This window comes from Amphibalanus amphitrite, unplaced genomic scaffold (genome assembly GCF_019059575.1).
Source record: "Amphibalanus amphitrite isolate SeventyFive unplaced genomic scaffold, NRLGWU_Aamphi_draft 000080F_arrow, whole genome shotgun sequence".
In the NCBI taxonomy this organism is placed as follows: domain Eukaryota; kingdom Metazoa; phylum Arthropoda; class Thecostraca; order Balanomorpha; family Balanidae; genus Amphibalanus; species Amphibalanus amphitrite.
In genome coordinates, this window is record NW_024881576.1 from 49,899 (window position 1) to 70,975 (window position 21,077).

At 44.3% G+C, this 21,077-nt stretch overlaps 1 protein-coding gene across 4 annotated transcripts in view; it reads left to right on the top strand.

Annotated features, from left to right (window-relative positions):
- Positions 1–21,077, top strand: part of LOC122379542 (catenin alpha-like) — a 69,704-nt gene that overhangs the window by 7,170 nt on the left and 41,457 nt on the right. The window contains exons 1-2 of one of the 4 annotated variants that reach the window (XM_043361822.1): positions 2,611–2,696; positions 12,147–12,227. The exons of 2 other annotated variants lie outside the window; for them this stretch is intronic. The gene's annotated coding sequence lies outside the window, so the exon portion shown is untranslated. Of the gene's footprint in view, positions 1–2,610; positions 2,697–7,070; positions 7,088–12,146; positions 12,228–21,077 lie in introns of those variants that run through there. One more of the 4 variants, XM_043361824.1, reaches the window with a different exon arrangement.

A 21,077-nucleotide genomic window follows, 5' to 3' on the forward strand; every position in this document is an offset into this window, starting at 1 on the left:
ACAGACTTGCAGAATAGGTTGAGGAATAGCTGAAGTTTCGAGGTATATATTTGAAAATAATTAATCATATGATATTTGTGCTCAAAACTCGCGTGCAGTGAAAATGTAGCGAAAAACACGGTTGATTAATTGGCTGCGGCGACCCGCAACCTCAACCAAAAAAATTGAAAAAATTCACACAGTCTTCTTGTGACATGCTCCGTAGGAATTTCGGTCTTCATTATGTGTCCTCGAAAAAAAGTTCTCGGATGACCCGCCCTAATATAAAACTCTCAGAGCTGCCGGTATCCAGCAGTGCGCTCGCCTTATGACCATCAACACAAACATTGACAGTGGCGTCTGACAGAACACCAGCGGAAGCAGAAGATACAGCAGACAGCACAGGGCCACTGAAGACGGCTGATGTCACGCTCTGCGGGGTGCGACAAACTTTTGCGAAATGCCCTCGTTTCCCACACTTCACGCACACAGCAGAGCGAGCAGGGCAAGCACGGCGAAGATGATGCTTGTTACCACAGAAAAAAAACATGATTCGACAGTAGCAGAGGGCTGCGGGGCATGCCGATCATCAGGTCTCTCACGTTGCACCCCGTCAGACACACCACACCCGGCATCCACCCCAGCCCCAGAGTTCATGTTCGCAGTGGCTGCGCTCAGGGGGGGGGGGGGCGACTGGGGTCAGGTACGAGTCAGAGCTCCTCTGCGCCTGTTCCAGAGCCCTTGCCTGGTCAAACGCAGTCTGAAGATCAAGTGACTTGTTCTCGAGGAGCCTCTGGCGGATGATCGGTGAGGTCAAGCCGCTGATGAAGGCATCTCGAACAGACTCTTCACGATACTTCTCAGCTGTCACAGACTTGTAGTTGCAGTCCTTGCTCAGCAGTTTCAGAGCCTGCAAGTACTCATCCAGTGTTTCCCCAGGCTGCTGGTGGCGACTTGCCAGCATGTGTCGGGCATACACTTCATTCTTGGGTTTCACATACAAATTCTCCAGTACTTCCACAGCAGATTCATAGTCCACACAGTCCACTATGTACTCATAAACACGAGGTGCCACAAAGTTAATCAGAATGTCCAGCTTGTTCGGATTATGTTCCTGTACAGCATCCAGAAAAGTGCTGAAAGTACGGAACCAGTGCTTCCATTCCCCAGCAGCACTGCTTGAGTTGGGGTTACAGTCGAACCGCTCTGGACGAAGGAACTTGTCCATGCTGAGTTTTCTTTTTGTTGAATAAATTGTGGTGAGCCAGGCCTTCTAGCGCATGCAGTAATTTCAAGACTCAGATCATGCACATGCGTTGCTTCATAACTTTGGCTTTATTCAACAAAAAGGCAAGCACCATACCTGCAACAAAAAGCATGCGTCTCAAGCATTTACAAAGCAGCGTTGCACAGCGCAAGCAAACACATAAACATGTACGTACCACAGAATGCTTTCAGAATGAGAAATGAGATATCTTTACCTGGGGTGACCGCTGGGCCATAAAAGCTCATGATATGTGCTAATCTCAGCTCAAGTTACAAAACTGCTATTTCAGTTCCAAAGCCCATGTTAAATGGTATATTTCCTTAATTTTGTAAGATCACTTGTCAACTCATTAGTCACTGTCACAGTGCTGTTAAGAAAAATTAGGCCAGATTATGCTTGTTTGTGTCTGTTGTGCTAACTACCAAACCAAATGCCAATTATCGAGTCCTAATGTTGTTGCTTTTGCAACTGCAACAGTCATAAGTTATAACTGGCAACACCATCACAATCCTACTTGAGCAGCTTGTGAATTCAGGTTACATTATCATGATATCTGAGAGTTTAGCTCTAGACGACTCTAAACAACTCACAATATTATAGCTGCAGACGATTGTACGATATTTAGACCTACAGCTGTAGACGATAAGAAGATTAAGGGAGGGATGACCACTGACCAGTAGAAAATGGGAGGGGGCATGTGTGACATTTGGTCAGAATTTGTGAAAATGTGTTGTTTTCCTTTCCAAGAAATGCTTCGAGAAAAAAAATCAGTGAATTGCACTGCAACATTTGTATGAGGAAGCAAAACATGGACATTTTTTAAATTCTTAAATCAACTTGTGGAATATGCTCTCAGCACCCAGCAGCATGCAATACTGAATTCACCTTTTCTGGATCTTCCAAAACAGTACCCGGTGATCTGATTGAAGTGATGACTTGATGCCAAAGGCCATCAGTAAGGTTTTACTTTGACAGCAGTTGGTGCAGAAGCTAAGGGACACACCGAACAGTTCCTTGGTATAGGAATGTAAGCTACAGCGACAGGAGTCAAACAATTACAAGCAAATGCTTATACTTTTTTAGAAAATTATTACTAGTTTTACTTTTTCATGCGTGGCTGAGTGGTTTTCTGTTACTACATGAGAGAGGCCATTATCTGTTAGAATGTGTGGTATCTTCTTGTAAATGACTGTCGTATTTCACAGGGCTGACAAGTATCTCCCCACCACTGATTTTGTACAGTAAATTCTGTGAATAACTAATCAGCCTTTACTGCTGTACATTTTGGTGGATCATACATACTATCTGACATACTGCTTGTGTCATCACTCATCACCATCGATACATGGCTGAAGCACATCCCGGATGTCAAGTTCTCTGCTTTTTCGTGGCTCAGTTCTCAGACAATCATCTGAGAATGTGCATTCATCACACGGTCCTGTTTTACCAGGTACCTACCTATCCATACCAATAGTGTATATGTTGGTTCAAACTTCAAACTACTATAATGGTGTTCATTCAACCATTGCATCGTAGTACAATGTAGATATAGATGATTCTTCATGTCTCCTAGTGGAAGGTATATATAATTATGCATGGGTCTGCCGGGAAGATGAAACATTATCAGCACGAGTGAAAAGATGGCACGAGTGCTGATAATTTTTCATCTTCCCTGCAGACCCATGCACAATTTTATTTCTTACACACTATTAGTTGCTATAAATTCTTTAATTCTTTAATTCTATAAACTCAAAAACAGGTGATCTTGTCCCGGCCGGGAAAAGATTAAAGGCCGCGCCGTCCACTATGGGGAACGCTTGCGGTCCGTACGGAATTTAGCACAGAGCCCTATGGGCGCATCCGGTCCGTACGGAAATCGTGTGCGCTCCGTGCGGACCGCATCCGAACGGCAATCAGCTGTTGATTTTCCGTCAGCTCTCCGCAAGCGTTTCGGAAGCGGTTGCTACGGAAACGAAATAACAAAGTTCGACATGTTGAGCTTTTCTGCGGAGAACGCAGGCGGAACGGACGCGGACAGGTACAATCTTCCGTCTTCGAGTTTTCAATTGCAATTTTAAGAAATAATTTCAACTCTTTTAAGATGAAGTAAGTAAACATAATCTCCTTGACATGGCAGCACCATGTTATGCTTGTAAATTGCTATATTTTCTTTAGTAATAACTGATAATTGCTCTTCACAAAGTGTTAGCAAGTGTCCGTGAGCTTTCCGTCTGCGGTCCGGATGCGGTCAGCGTGCGGCGATATTCCTGACGGACTCCGGACGGAATTCCGTCACAGTGGACGGCGGCCTCAAGTGATCTTTTCCCGGACGGGGAAAGATGAACTTGCCACGAATGGTTCATTACGATTTATCCTCGTGTCTTTGGCCAACGGATCTTTCGATTCGGTGTGTAAGAAAAGGATATCTTTTCCAAGCGGGTTACTGAAAAACCGAGCGACGAAGGAGCGAGGTTTTCTGGAACACGCGAGGAAAAGATATCCGATCTTCCACGAGTGAGCCACGAGGAATCATATATCTTTCTATGTAGAGGTTTATTCACAATTCATTTAAAATGTTATATTCCTATGTATTAATTTATGATCAATATATTTAGATTAGTTTGTTTTTTATTCATCAGTTTATTACTAACGGCCATCAAAAAAAGTTGCGGCTATTGACGCTTCACAACTTGAAGTCTTGATTTTTGGCTGTGAATCCTCGATAGTCGATACGTTATCTTTGCTTCTCAGACAGATGCAAAGGTAACGAATTCTTACTTTTGCATCTCAGAGGTCAGGTGCGGGATAGAATAATCCCTGTACTGTAGACCCATTTGGAAATAAACCTCTACTAGAAAGATAAGCTCATCTGTGATAGGTACTTTATTATCATGTTCTGAACGTAGAATAGTTTTAGCTTCGGTTGACACCAGTGTACTCCTCCATGTCATGTCATGTCATTGTTTCAAGCCTCGGCATGTGATTTTCTACCCCTTTTTTGCATCTTCGTCGCATGTGAAAGTGTAAGTCGAATAGCTCTGACGGTTCTGACCCTTCCGATTTGGGTAATAGTTTGTCGTTGCACTCCCAAGACCAGGCCCTAGACTACTTTTGTTTAGTGCCGAGGCTTACGTCACCGTTTCATTTCTCATTAGTCTGAAACTTCGTTTTAACTATTATGAGCAAAAAAAAAAGTTTATGTCATTGTGTACAAATAAAACCACCATTGCGTTCCATAAGCGATTATTTGCCAACCGTTTTACGACCGAAATTGTCATTGCCTTCGTTAATCCGCGCCGGGCCGGTGCTCGGCGCCAATCGCGCTGGGCCGGGAATGTCTCACCCCCCCCCCCCCACAGTGATGCAAATGGGGTTCACGAGTGGCCATAAATACCAAAAAGCCAAGTTTACCAAACCGAGTAACTCGCGATATGGCTAACCAAAGAAATGTTTGGTGCATCTGAAATCACATAGCTTTCATGTTTTTGTCAAAACCGGCCTCGTGTATGATTGTCAGAAGTCGGGCCATTTTCTATGTCGTAAAATGACTGTCGGATACTTGCAAGTTCAAACGCCGCTAGCGTGCGTTCATTTAACCCTATTAGTGGCAGGGGGGGGGGGTTGTTTTTATCCACCCCTCAGGTTTTTCGGGAATATCTCCGAAACCGCTGAAGCTACGATGCTGAAATTTTCTGACTTTTCCTAAAACTAAATTGGACACATTCCCTGAAAATTTAAAGTTCATACCTTTACCAGGGGCGGCTCCAGAGCACTGGGAATTGGGGGGGTCCTATTCGTGAAGCGAGTCATTTGGGGCGAAGATCACGATGCTGATGTATTACCAGTAAAACGCCTTTTGGGCGAAGAACGAGCGAGCGAGATAGTGAGCCCTGCACGTGCAGAAGGGCGAGAGGGTACTTCCAACGGGCTTGTGCAAAGCACCCTTCTAACCGGTCGCTAGCGGTGTACCAAATTTGAACGCAATCGGCCCAGCCGTTCCTGAGATCTGGAAGCGGCATTCTGCACGTGCGCACGTGCAAACGGGGTCCAAAATGACTTTTGCACGGCACCCTACTAACCGGTCCCCAACCGTGTACCAAATTTGAGCGCAATCGGCCCAGCCGTTCTCGAGATCTGGAAACGCCCCCTGCACGTGCGCACGTGCAGTAGCACCCTAACCGCAGCACATGGGAATGCATTGCCTGGTGGGTGCCTACCTGTATGCCAAGTTTCAGCGAAATCGCCCCAGTAATTACCGAGTTACTGAAATGGGAACAAATTTGGCACCTCTTATTGTTGTATTTTGCACGTGCAGTGGGGGTCACTCACATAGATGAAGAGTATCCGACCTTTGGTAGAAGGGATGCAGCTACCCTATAAAAATGACCGCAAGACAATCGCTCAAGCCGCTGCTGAGATATGGGCCTCTCAAAATCATTACTTTTGCAAAACTGCTTGAACACCCTTGACTTTTCACGTGGCACGTACCACGGCGGTCACTGAGATGTATCAAAAGTAGTCAATTACGAGGTAGAAGGGATGGGGCTACCCAGCAAAAAAGACCGCAGGCCATTCGGTCCAGCGGTTGCTGAGATATAAGCCTCTCAAAAGTGTTACAGGCCGGGCCGGGCCGGGCCGGGCCGCTCATACTGAGATTTTTCCGTTATATTGAAAAGACTTCGCTTCGCTCGCTGCGCTCGCTCGCTCGTAATCAAAACGTCTGTACGTATGTATGTATGTATGTATGTATGTATGTATGTAACGCGTCAGTCACGCTTGGCGGGCTATTGCTCGGGAACGGTGCGGGCTACGGAGGTGAAATTTTCGACGCAAGGCGGACGCGTGCATCTGTTTGTTGTATTAAATTTTGGTGGGGGTGCGCTCGGCGGTTTGCACGTGGCGGGCGCATCTTTGCGGGATTTTGGGCCGCGGCCGGCGCCGAGCAGACGGCACGCGCCTTAAGATTGTTCGCTTGTTCGCTGCGAAAATGAGGGAAAACAGAGCCGGAAGGTCACTGACCTTTGGCAATGAATACCGGAACAGAGCACCGCCGGCCAAGAGGAGACGCAACATTTATTATGGCAAAAACTCGGCCGCTACTGGGCCGATTGCAATGAAACTTAATTTATTACGCTGCGCGTAATGCTGTCCCTCTAGTTTACATATATAAAAATCAAAATATCTGTACGTATGTAACGCGTCAGTCACGCTTGGCGGGCTATTGCTCCGGAACGGTGCGGGCTACGGGGGTGAAATTTTCGACTGAAGTCGGACGCGTGCATCTGTTTGTCGTATTAAATTTTGATGGGGGTGCGTTCGCCGGTTTGCACGTGGCGGGCGCATCTTTGCGGCATTTTGGGCCGCGGCCGGCGCCGAGCAGAGAGCACGCGCTTTAGCCTCAGTTTCTTCGCTTGCAAAACTGAGCGAAATCAGAGCCGGAAGGTCACTGACCTTTGGCAATGAATACCGGAACAGGGCACCGCCGGCCAAGAGGAGACGCCAAATTTATTCTGGCCATAACTCGGCCGCTACTGGGCCGATTTTAATGAAAATTGATTTATTACGCTGCACGTAATGCTGTCTCTCTTTACGCTGCGCGTAATGCTGTCCCTCTAGTTATTTTTAAAAACCATTGGCGTTTCGCATTTTTCATTTTGCAAAAAGAAAGCAGAAATCGATTCGCCGATGCTGTGGCTTTGGACAAGCTTTGGAGATTAGTAAACATTAGTACCATTCACTCAACGTTGACGCCGGAATTCTCGGCTTTGGACCCGGCGAATCGATACGCCGCAAAAGTAAACAAAGCCGGGTTGACGAAATTCAACCAGATTCAACGTTCAGGTATGGTGGTACGAGGGTATTTGGTTGTGTGTTGGCATCATTTTTTGCCTTTTTCTTTAAATGTGGAACTGGCGTGAGGCTTATATTGAAAAAATAACGTTGTAGCTTGCCTTCGGAAATTGCGTGATAGATGTATGAAGTGCGCCATTCAAGGTGACAATTTCGCCGTCGGCCATCATGAAAATAGTGATGAAGGCTTTTCGCACGTACTATTTTAGACTCGCAAGCGACTCTGGAATCATTTATCGAGAGATCGTGTTTGAAGAATCCGGTAAAATATATTCCTGGCCGGGGCCGGGATGATTCAATAGATGTCACAGAGTTTTTTTTTAGCGAAAAATCTGAGGGCCGTTAGGCCCGAGGTGATTTTGCTAAAAAAGCGAGGTGACATTTATTGAATTCCCGGCCTTAGGGCTGGAATGTGTTTCCCAGGCGCGGATACAAGGGGGGGCATGGGGGCCATGGCCCCCCCTTGGCCGATTTTTTTCAAAAATAAAATAAAAAGTTAAAAAGTTAAAAAGCTGAAAAGGGGGCCTCCTGAAAATAAAGTGGCCGAAATCCGATGAGTTTTTTTTTTAACCTACCCACTTAGTTATTTCTTAGAAGACTAGCTGAGAAGACTTCTTTGTTAGAAGATTGGTAAAGCTTTTCATAACTTGGAGGTCTCTTATACTCACAGAGATGACCACTTTTACAGGGCCTCCTAACCTGCACAGAGGGCCTCCAAGCCTGCACAGATGTTGAGATGTTGCCTGAACAGCTAGATAAGCTCAATAGACGCAGTTTTTTTTTGGGGGGGGGCCCAACAAGTGGGAAGATGGGGCCTCCAACAGGTGGGATTATGGGGGGGGCCTCCTGGTTTCTGATGGCCCCTCCCTTGGAGATTTTCTGGATCCGCCCCTGGTGTTTCCCATACCTGCCAAAAAGCTCACAACTATATGATAGTGACGTCAGCAGCCGTGTGGTTCAACGTGTTTAACCACACGAACCACACCCCTTGAACCACACGGCTTATAATATTAAAGCATTGCATTAAACTTTGAAAAGTGTGGTACAGTGCACGTGCCGTTTAAATGCCTGGATGTCTCGATTTAATCATGCAATGTAGCAGGTATGGGAAGTCTGAATATACATTCTTGGACGATACCGCGAAAACGAAATATTTCTATCGAGAGTTTTCAAAGGATTTCATGCACGAGGCCTTGGCCGAGTGCATGAAATTCTTTGAAAACTCGAGATAGAAATATTTCGTCGCGGTAGAGTCCTAGATAGGTATTATTTCCTGTATGTTTCTTAATATCGTTCGTTATTTGCTTAAAAAGGTCAAAATATGCATAAATAAAATACAGTAACATTAACTACACGTTAAATACTGAAATACTGGCAGTTCTAATTGCTCAACAGTTCAGCAAAGCTGACAAATTTTCTTTAAAACAGAAGCCCTCGATGAAATCAAGCTATCCAAGAAAACCATCCAAGAAAACGTCTCGCGCGAAGTTTCTTGGATGGCTGGATTGCGTTGCAAGACTGCATCAAACATACAGGAAACCTGCACAGAACGACTTCTGAAATTCGAATTGTGCAATCTTCTAAAAATGAAAAAGGTGATAGTTTCCCTTTAAGTAATGTTTTTCTGGAAAAAAAATTGACTGGAAACTGGCACGACAGTGATTTTCCAGCATCGTGTTTCTTACGCCATGAGCTATCGAATGAACTATAATTTGACCTTTAAAGGTCAATATCAAAATTAGGCCTAAGGTGAAGGTCAAAACCTGACCGGAAAAGGTCATGCTGTATAGCAATCGATCCGTATCGTCAAGCTGATCACACCCCAGGTGTTTTCATCGCTTTAGCATGTCTTCATCAAAAGGTTTTGTAAAAAAAAACTGCTGAACTCCTTTCATGACCTGAGATGACCTGGGGGATATAGAGAGGGACCACGGGTGCAATTTTCCGATCCACTGTGTCATGTTAACCTGTTATCGGATGTTTGAGAGTGCTATGTATGGCTTTGGTGCATTTCAATTTTCTCCCTTTAACTTAGGCACAATGAAGAGGCCGCAAAATTGACCTTACCTTATGTCACCGATATCAAAATTCGAAGATATACATTTCATGTATACTGATACCTACTCTTCATCATTCGCTGAAGTTTTAAAGTGATCGTTCAGTTGGTGTACCTACACTGTAAAAAATATTGACTAGCCCCTCGTCAAATGATTCTCAACGCTAAATGTCGGGGGTACAGACTAGTTTTGCATCCTACTTTTGACACACGCTGCGAGCCCCTGGCTTGTTTTGTGTTCGTCAGATGACAGTTACCAGGTGTCGGTTAGTTTTTACCACGTCCCAAAAATAGCTGGAGCGTTTCTGCCTTGTTTTGGAAGCAGGTCCTCGTTAATGCTGTGTATGATAACAAAGTACCTAGTAACAATATTAACGAAAAACAATGTCAAAACGAGGGCGGCTTGTTTAGTGACGATGCTCAAAAGAAGCATCGTCTTGTTCCTACTTAACGAATGAAGCTCAAACTAGGTCAAAACTAACGTATTGCTCAACCCATAGTCAGATGACCAGCAGATCCTACGCCGCCCAATCCAGTCATCGAATTTGCCAGCGAATTCGTTTGAAGACCATCATATTATTAAATATCGGTGGTCTTCAAACGAAATCCCTTACCAGTTTGATGACGAATTCATCCGGCCCATTCCAAAAACGCTCAAGATAAAATGAAAGTGTATTTCTGAAATAATATGCTTTCTTGCAATGCACCTTTCGTATATCAAGCGAATCTTTCACTTCCAGCGCCCGTTTACAGTTATCAATCGAATCAGAAGCATGCACATACCTATCGATAGATCTGAACCTAAGAACACAGACGACATTTTGCAGAGTACCTGTCTGAGCCTATGCAGTGGAGCCCGTGAGCCGCCCTTCCGCAGCTGCCTCATGAACTTGATGATAGGTCTGAACCTCAGATTGGCCAGAGCTTGGCCTAACCAGCTTATTTATATCCACAGTTGTAGTGACTTAGGGTTTGGAATTTGCCAAACCTAAGTTTTGATTACCAAGAGAAGTTTTGTACTTCTTGCACTTGCCCTTTCTTCATAACTTTGGCGGAAATCGTCGTAGTGAAACTTCAGTGTTCCGTTAGCTGTCGGTTCTTGAGAGAGTTGGCCAGGCCGGACACCGGGGGCGGCTCCACAACTTTCGAAAAATTAAACCTAAGTCCTATTGCACTGCATGGAGAGCAATTCATTAAAAATCGCTCTTGTTTCGCCCCCCCCCCCCCCCTCGACAACTTTGCAAACGTCTCTGCGCGATTTGGTTGAGAATAATGGCTTATGGCAAGTTATTGAATCAGAACGTCGATCACTGTAGGTCATATATCGGCAAGCAATTCTTCATAACTAGACACTGCACAAATGGAAACGATACAGGTTTGCCCAGTGATAAACACTCGCACTGCACAGACTCGCGCACCCCCGACCGAACGCGGCACGGCACAGCGCAACAGCTGGCGCCGGGAGGCCGGGAACGCATTAAGTGAAGGATTCACAGGTGCGCAACTTTATTGCGAACAATAAAAACCTACCGCAAACGATTAAAAAAAAAGTTTTAGGGCAATCGGAAATACAAATGCATTGACTTATAGAAATAAAATTGTCATTCACCTTCCAAATAACCCAACAATTTATTTGCCGTAAAAAGTGTCTGGAAATGGAAAGTTGCTAACATGATTCAGCAAGTAGGGAAACGCAGCCGCTACCTGGCGAATAATCTCAGGCTGGTTTAGTGACGAGTGCATTGCTACGGCTTGTTCCTCAACCTTCACAGATTACTATGACAAAACTACCCCTAGTATTTTGATCATCCTGAGGCTGGCTTTCACCTAATAATTTGATGAGGGTCTTCCTCGTTTCGGATTGAGGCGAAAACAAACGTCAAACAACCTTGATAGTTAATTCAGCACTTCAAAACAAAGGTACACCTAGGGTATCATTACAATACCGGATCATAACGATCTGGATAGTTCTCAGCCTGTAAGCTAACTAAGCGGTAACTAGTCAAGTGGTAGGTACCGGAAGCATTGACAACCTGGTGACTGTTTCGAGACCCTTGTTTTGACACATAGCTCGTCAATATTTTTTACAGTGTAGGTGTGGAATCTGTGGCGACTGGCGAGCATTATATTTTTTCAGCACTGTTATCACTGTAAATGCTACCAAATGCCGTTAATAAAATAGTACGGCATTTTATAAGTTTCCCTGGTGACACTGACCTGACCTTTAGCGACCTAGTTTTGAATTTTTACAATATGAGCAGAAAAGATGCAGGAGCAGGGTTGCCAAAAAAAGAAACGGTAGCTCGGAATGCCGCCGTTTTTAGATATTTGCGAAAAACCGCATGGGGGTGCTCAAACACCCTCGGCCCGGCGCGGGCTAAGCAATTATTTGTGCCTAATCTGGTACATTGAATAGCTTTCAGCTCCAGCATGACAGACAACGTGTGACTCAGCACCACACCTGATTGTGTTCCCCTATTTGGTAGTGGTGCACGGGGACCATGCGGACCGAGATCCTAGCCTTGAATGGATTCAGGGTAAGAAACGACATCAGCACGACAGAAGACCGACATAGCGAGACGCAGCAGGAGTGTCACTGTATAATAGCGTTGCATGTTTATTGGTCGTTCCAATGCATAGGGTGTCTGTTTGAATTAGTATATAACCTATGTTATAGAACTAACTAGGTACCATATTTGCCCAAAGGAAAAGCCTTGTTTTGAAATGCACAGTATTTGGCCTAATGCTGTTTGCCTATTCATAACTATTATTTTCTCACTGTGCGCAATGGTTACATTTATTTATCCTTTCACAGTGTGTTGTTGTTTAACTATTGCCGCTCTCACTAAAGCAATCGTTTGCTTACAGTTCTCGTACTAGTCAAGTGTTAAAAATGTCATATAAGGAAGTGTAAAAGCATTCAGATAATAATGACAATGACCAGCGCTGCAATGATGTCTTAGTTACTAACTAGTTATCCATTGAGGTTTTCAGATGAAAACAATAGTCGGAGGCGGAATATCGAAAATACTTTCTCACAACTTCAACAGCTACACCATAAAGGGACGCGCGAATGTGAGTTGAATGAACACAAAAAGCTTAAAAAAAAGAAGAAAAAAAAAACGAATTATAAGCAATTGCTTAGGCTGTTAATATGGCACAAATGTATATATTTTTTGTCAGTAACCGAGGGTCAGGTCAACATTTTGTGACTTCTTCATTATGCTTAACCCGCGCCCTGGTGGGATCTGTTTATAAGGCGACCGGTGGGGGGCTATTTTTTGCCCCCCTCGTATCTCCGAAACACTGGACGGATCCGCAAAGTTTAAACGACGTACGAAAGCCCTGTCAAATTTGTCGAGAGAAATTTAATTTCATTGGTCTCGGGGTCACCGATGACGTCACAGGTCGGGTCAAAGATAAAATGTTTTGGCGGTCACGGGTCTTCTAGGGAATGCGCTATAACACCGAGTTAAACGCATTTTATCGAAAATCAGCGATAGGGCGTCAGTTGCCTAGTATATATGCTGCTATTAGAGGTCACTGGTATTGCCGGTCAGATCACCAAGGGTCATCACATTAACCCAATTTTACTAGGGTTGTGTGATTCATGTTTTATGGTCAATTTTTCATTTCAAACTCAATGGTGTTGGTGATAGGACCATCCGGAACGGTGCAGGTCACTTCCTGGTGGAGGTCAGGTCCATGTCAGGTCAAAAAAGGTCGAATTTCAAAATTGATATTTTTTGCATAAAATGGGTATTGATTCAATGCACCTCACGGCGAGTCTAATGGTAGTCTTTGTTTTGCGCTACGTGTTGTAAAATTGCTAGCAATTGAGTTTGAAAATTTGACGTAATCAATTTTGAATACTTTTTCCGCTATAACTTGGCCAAAAAAAAGAGGGATCGATCTAAAATTGGCTATGTGATTAGATGTCGATAAGGGCTATCACATATATTCAGTTTTTTTAAGTCGAAAAACGTTTTGGATTTTTGGGCAATTATATTCAATTTGTTTTTTAATTTTTGGAGGTCAAAACTCAAAACATACCTACAACATTTCGAGATAGCATTTTTGTAGCCCCTGGTAATTCTACACCTTTTATGTCTTAAACGTTTTTCTCGATCTTCAAGCTATAGGTCTGACAGCTCTTTCCGCGAAACTTTTTTTGTCGAAAACGGCAGAACATGACGTCACTCTGACGTCATTTGCGGCCAACTTTTCATAGTCTTTGGAAAAACTGTGGCTACAATGTGTAAAATTGATGCCCGGAAGGGTACTGAAAGTTTGGTGACGATCGGCGCAGCGGTTCTGGAGACACATCGAAATGTCTGGAGGGGGGCAAAAAATAGCTCCCTCCCCACCAAGGCGCGGGTGAAGTTGATGCGAAAATGAACCTGCGGCTCTTTCTGACAAATGACTCACATAACGGTTTATAACATGGTTTAATAAGTGTCTACTTAAAATTTAATCAGAAGCGTGCGTATCAGAGCCCGCATTATCTTTGTAGCATCTATATATTGTATATTTCACGTACCTCTTCAAAAAGGTCACGGTCAGTTCTACGGCAGTTATTCACGATCCTATTGAGTCAGAGGAAATGAAAGAATTTTTTTCGCAAAACTATGTTTTGGCAATTTCTTTTGTCTTCTCTTGGCCAAACTGTTGACCTGAGGCCTGATAGCGTAAGAGCTTGTAAATGGCTATAGTTCGTTTTTCTTAAGTTTGCCCCTCACTGTAAACGTCTCTTTGAACACAGCACGAGAATTGCTAGCTGAATTACTGAGAAAACTGGTTAGCGCACATTGTATTGTAGATATGAATAATATTTTCAAAAATAAGTTTTGAACACCGACGATTTGACGTTATGTTAAGCGCCGTGCAATTTATTTATTAGTTCAGACATAATTCCTGAGGAATCGTCTATCCCTGTGGGCCTGTAGGTATTGGCCAATACGATTTACGAGTCTGTGAAATAGTAAATAAATTTGATGAAATTGATCGTCTGTGAAATCTTGTCAAATCAGTGTGCGCCAACCAGTTTTCTCAGTAATTCAGCTAGCAATTCTCGTGCTATGTTCAAAAAGACGTTTACAGTGAGGGGCAAACTTAAGAAAAACGAACTATAATGCGCTTTTCTTTGGCGTTGCGGCTTTATCAGCTCACGAGTTATGAATTGATGTATCCAAAAATGTTGATGTTGGGGTAAATAATATTCGAGGGCCTCCGGTGACCTGACCTTTGACTTGACAAAAGGGACCGGAACACTATGGTTTTATATGCTCTTTCGTATGCCGCGTGTCTACTGCGTAGCGCCCAAGAGCTGACACAAGAGCTGAAATAGACGGGAGCGTTTAAACATGCGCTCCAGCAGGGCGCATGTTATAGGAAAGATCTCGTTATTCGTAATCGTGCTTTGGCTTATGCTCGTTCTTGTTGCAGTGACTTCATGTGATGTGATTTTAACACATATCAACATTGCAGGTTGCGAAGGCTACGTATGCAACATGTGCATTAATGCTAGTGATGCTCAAAATGAGGAATGCGCAAATGAGATAGACGCCATCACTTTGCCCCATCAATGAAGATCCCAGAGTATTGTTTAAATCGGATTGAAGATATACCATTAGAAGACGAGACGTACCTGAGTGACAGTGTTCCTTTATTGTGATTTGCCGTTTTTATTGCCTGAAATTTTTAGTATTCCTGAATATGTATAATTATGCATCTAAAACAATACTTAAGAAGCGAGAACGTTTTAAGTAGGCTAGTGCTACGTAGATGGTTGTTGTGGCCTCCGTCTGATCTTGGTGCTGTGCTGTAGTCAGGGACTTAGATTTGAATTGTGAACCGTGTGTCAAAGTGCCACTCTGCCGATTCTGGTCCACGCAGTGAAGTCCTTGCCCGATATGGATTATTATCAAGAGGTTCGCTTGAATTGCTTATGTCAAGCATTGGTCTCTGTACAGAAATTTAATGCTTTTCATTTGAAGATTTATCGATAAGCCAATGAGAACTGGCTTGGTAAATATAAGAAGTCCACTATTTTATATGCCTACTAGCTTTCTGGACATAACCAAATGCCCCATTTGGCATTTCCTCATTGTTCCCTATCTCCACCGAAATGTTTGTCTTTGATTATACGTTACCAAGTACCTACCTACCTACCAACCTCACTCTGGGTACGCTATGAGATAACTATAAACGTAAGCTTGTTGAATATAATATAGGTATATGAATTTGCAGCCAGTTTTGGCAGGTATCCTCAGATTTTGAAGGTATACAAATAATTCAAGAGGTCAAGAGGTATATAGGTAAATGTAGTTCCTGTTGGCTGTTCCTCTCGTCAAACTCCCGGCCATCCAGCGTCTGTTTTATTATTATTATTATCTATTATTATTATTATTATTATTATTATTATTATTTTTGCTTAACGATTCCTTTCTTCATATATTGGGTACATTTTCAGCCGAAAATGCCGACAGTCTCGGAGTCACCTCACATAATTTTGTGGCGTGTGTACATGCTCTTGTTCTGCGTTTCCGTGCGTGACTACGTTTTACCGATGCCGGTTGACGCATAGTTCGATTGGCAACTTGGACGGTATTATAGTGTTTGTCCTACTGATGTGCATACTCTGTTTTGACTCACACCATGTGCATGAACGTGACGCTTGCATGGGTGCCCACTGCCCAGTCGGCTACTCGTCGAACAGTGCTTGAAATACAGCAATTATATTCATCTTGATGATCGCCGTGCCCGTGTGTGTCTGAACGTGGCGATAACTTTACCTAGCTTATGTGTGACATGAGCGGCATTCCCATTCGGCAAGCTGTTGACGATGTCACATGAGCTACTCGTGCATTTTTTGTCTTGTTCAAACATAGGTGCGCATAGCTCGGGACATTCGCAAATCTGGCATTATGCGTAGAGCAGGACGGCGGATACCTTCTTGGCACCAGTTATATCAAATTGTTTTCTGGAAAGTTTGACTGTTTTCTGGGACATCAAACCTCCGATGGTAAGGCAAAGGTCTTCACTAATGATGTTGAACATCAATGGCAAGGTGAACCGGGAGCAGCACCCGTTGACCCGCACTCTACAGTCTACAGCTGCCTGCCTTACTCGATGAGGCTAATGAGGCCATCGGAAGGCTACGTTCGAAGCGTTAGCCGTGGTGGTCAAAGCATGCTTTCCACGGAGAGGTATAGTTCTATATATTAGCATATGCCGAAGTATGCCTTAAGCATTAGCGCGAGCGTGCGGTAAAAGCTTTTTGGATTAAACCGCATAATGTTGAAGGCAATTGGACAAAGGTTTTGCCCAAAGGTTTTGCCCATGGGCAAAACATTTTATCAGCGAACTTTTGAAGCATTTCCTGAGACGGAGGAAGGCGCTGGAAAAGAGCTTAACTGATAGAAATCTAACGTGAACTTACGTGTTGCATTTGGTCGCTTTGAACTATTGAACAGATTGTAAATTTTGGTTTTCAATAACATTATATTTTTAATCCTAATGTATATACAGACATATTAGTTAATCACCTACATTTATGGCGTCAATTTCATGCCTTTTACAACTGCAATGAATTGACAAAAAACGCATTTCACATTGATCAGTAAAAACTTTATTCATACTGACATGGGTAAAAAACCAAGCGCTCACTTCACAGGATGGTATACCTTCCACTCTTCTCTAACATTGAAAACGAACGCTACTATAGCTTCTCATATGACATATGAAATACCGAAATAGATGTTCTTGGTTTGATATGAATCCAACTCAGAGCCAGACACAAGGATGGAACACAGTGATCTTGAGTCGGCTTGGTTTATTATCTTAAGGTCAGGGAATATGTACATTTTTAGTTCTTGATATTCGGTCTTGGTTTTTCCACTTCTTTCAAGCATGTAAAATTGTTAAAGGAGCTTAAATATGGAAATTAAACGGCATATGCTAAAATAAATATCACACTTGGGCCGGAATGTTTCATTCAGGACCTCGGGCTTTGTTGAATTTTCCGCCCTCGACCTTCGGTCTCGTGCGGAAAACTCAACAAATCCCTCGGTCATTGTTAACGCTCAGTCAGAATTTTGCACTTCGAATAGGCAATATACTGTGAAATTATCATAATCCGACAAAGCGCTTGTGACAAGCGTTGTACTCAATGACGAAGGGTTATGCAGAATGCCTTGTGCAGCATGACTAAATGGAGTCCAGTCTGTTTTGCCGACCGTCAATTTGTGTATTGAAATATACCGTCCACAGGTGCACCCCATTTACAGACGGAGTCACAAGCATAAATATACGCCACATTTTCACACACCTACCTATGTCTAACTAACACATGTATAAATAAGGTTACAGACTCGATACGAATGCCTTCACCTGACTTCTAAACGCCGCCCGGGATCCGAACAGGTCAGCAGTAGGGCTGATAATCCCGGGATCGGGATCCCGGGATCCCGGGATTGTATTAATCCCGAATCCCGCGATTAGAAGCATCGGGATTTCGGGATCCCGATATTTTCCGTACAGAAACATCGTTCATAAAGTGTAGCTGATAGTAGGTATGTAAAAAAAGTTAAGTGAGTAACAACGCATTACAGTGCAGTTTTATGTCCAAATATCTTACTTACGCCGTGCAAAGTCGTTATGCACAAGTATTGGTTACATATATACCTAATTGACATTGTTTCACACCGTCTCAGCCTTCACATTTCACAATGTGGCGAGAGACGAGCTCTCTCTCGGCTCATCTCTCGCTCCCCGCGACGTCCCTCGCGTACTCGGTTTAACAGATCATTTTGCACGATGACATACTATGCCGACTATCGAATTCGAGTCCATCGAGTGGGAGGAGGTCGGCCGTCTTCTCTGTGTGACTGTGGGAGCACGTCTGATGGCTCAGTTACTGTCAGTGCCCCGTGGCTGGACGATCCATGAGGCTGGCCGGGCGCCCTGGGCATGGTTACCGTTAGTGAATAATTAACGTGCCTTTGTGATAAGCTATAGCTAACTTTGCCAAAATGTCGGATTTTGCTGAATTTAAAGGCAGTGCGGTGTGGGAACATTATTTAAGAAGTCAAGATGGCCATACAGCAAAGTGTCGTCTTTGTAAAAAGGTACTGAAAATATCTGGAGGTTCCACCAAAGGACTTCACGTCCACCTCAGGAGCAAGCATGGTGGTATGAGTGTTGCTGGACCATCCCGATCCGGAGAGACGCCGCAAAACGTGTCCGGCGAAGGATTGCATGTAAACTGTCTGATGCGTTGAAACAGCGCATCCGACAGAGACGGTCACGTGCGGCTAAAGTCCTACAATCGCTCCATAACAAAATGTCGGCAGACAGAGACTGGAAAGATATTTTTCCTAGTGCCTCTCGCAAGGAAGCACAGGACTTAGTTGTCCACATGATGGAAAGATTGGGAGAACAGATGCATGATACCGAAGTAGGTGTAGATACAGAAGTGATGGACGCTGATGATCCTGAATCAGCGCCGTCTCTTCAGTCGATGCTTCAACAAGCTCTAGATGAGGTTAGAGCTCCAGAGCAAGGCACCAGTTCATGCCCGTCTGGGATTAACTTTTCGCAATCTTCTTTGATGATGACGAAGGCCATAAGGAAAGAATTGGAAAATTTACCTATCTCAGGAAGGACAGGCATGGTAGCGCTGTCCTACAACTGGCTGAAGGGCATAGTTCCTACGAGCGTTGAATCGGAACGAGTGTTTTCCACTGTCGGGAATATCGTCACAAAAGTGCGGTCGAGTCTCGGCGACGAAGTCGTTGATGCACTTTGCTTCCTCAAGTGCTACTACCGTAACAAGTGAATGTGACCAGGACATGCTGCTGGTCAGACGACCACAATCCGTAGGCACGTCTACTGTATCCTGACTCGAAATATAAACAAGAAATACAATGATCAATGTCATTCATGCTCTTATATTTGTTCGGGGTGAAGGTGTATGCCCGGTATTGTGTTTATGATGGTAAGGATGCGCCATGTAGGTACATACGATATTGCAAGAAAATTCTGCTTTGTAGACAGGTTAAAATAAAAACTGCTCAATCCCGGGATCCCGGGATATCCCGGGATTGCATTTCTAAAATCCCGGGATCCCGGGATTGCCAAAAAGTCCCGGGATTATCAGCCCTAGTCAGCAGTGGGCCGTTTCTCACATAGACTGTTCACAGCTCGTGGCAAGCGACAGAACAAACCGTTTCTGATTGTGTCAACCCTTGCTGCAGGCACATACAGCACAGGCTTGGAACGAGTTCGCGATGGTACAGCGAGTGAAAACATCGCAAGAATGTCACCGGAGTCGATCCTGCCGGTGAACACGTTCTGCACGAAGTTCAAGTCATTCAGAACAAGCCGCTGGTCAATTCGCAAGACATCAAAATGACGAAGCAGATCAGTATAGTCAAGAGAAGCACATGGACTGTTTGAATGCCTGCCCAACCACATCAGGAACTTGTGTTGGATACGCTCCAATCTCGCAATATGAGTTTTTGCTGCTCCGCCCCATATCACGCAACCGAATTCCATGATTGCACGAATGTGGGCATTGAAACCTGTCATTATAGGTCCTGGCGGTAGCCTACGGCCGGCGGGAGCTCGATAACTCTGAAGCGACCTCAAGTACATGCCCAAGGCGCGGTTTACCTTTCTTACAAAATACAAGTTCATCAATGTGGGGGCCGAATGTCAACTTTGAGTCAAGCAGAACACCAAGATCACGCATCTGGCTCACACGTTCCAGTGCAGTACCGCCAATGTGGTAGGTTGTATCTAAAGGTTTTCCACGAAGTGTGAACGTGATACTTTTGCATTTAGATGGGTTCAGAGCTAACTTCCACGTACCTGACCAAAGACACAATTTATCTACGTCTGCTTGAAGAGCCAAAGAGTCACTAGCAGTTCGAATGCGACGGTACAATTTCAGATCATCTGCATACATCAGGCACCCAGAAGATATGTCGAGAGGGGCGTCGTTGCAAAATAAGACGAACAGGATTGGCCCACATATGCTGCCCTCCGGCACTCCTGACTTCACACGCACCCAGTCAGAACACTTGCCGTTCAACACTACACTCTGCTCTCTCCTACTCAGGTAAGAACGGAACCAATTGAGAGCGGCACCAGACAAATGGTATGACTTCTGTAGCTTATGTAAAAGCAGAGAGTGGTCAACACTAGTAAAAGCCGGCGAATAGTCCGTATAAACTACGTCAGTCTGAGCCCCCTCGGCTATCGAACGCCACAGCTGATCGACAAGACAGGTAAGATTGGTCTCGCATGAACGTCCTGCTAAAAAACCGTGCTGTGCTGAGGATAAAACGGGCGACACGTGTTGAATCACTTGGTCACATATGATGCGCTCACATATTTTGGAACAAATCGGCAAGAGGGAAACCGGGCGATAGTTGCTGGGATTTTTGCGGTCACCCTTCTTGTGAACCGGGGTAACGTACGCGCGTTTCCAGACTCTAGGAAAGGTGCCCTGGCTCAGCGAAAGTCGAATGAGTTTTGTGATCGGCACAGTGAACTCTGCTGCACACTCCTTCAAAATTCTACCACTAAGACCGTCTGGTCCACAAGCCTTATGCACATCAAGGGTAAGTAGAATGTTTCTAACTTTGTCACTGCTCACAACAAACCTTGACAGACTATCTACGTCATAACTCGGTGCCACAGGTAAGTCATGAACGACAGCTGGGTCAGAAAATTTTGCAGCAAACGCACGACTCAGACATTCGGCTCTATCACGATCGTCAGATATAATTCTACCATCACATATCAGAACAGAAACATTTGTGAACAAACAAACAGTGATGAACATCGCCGATGGGTTATGCTGAGCAGAAAATGACTTCGGACGTGTACCTACATACCGTGTAGGAATTCGGCCCACTA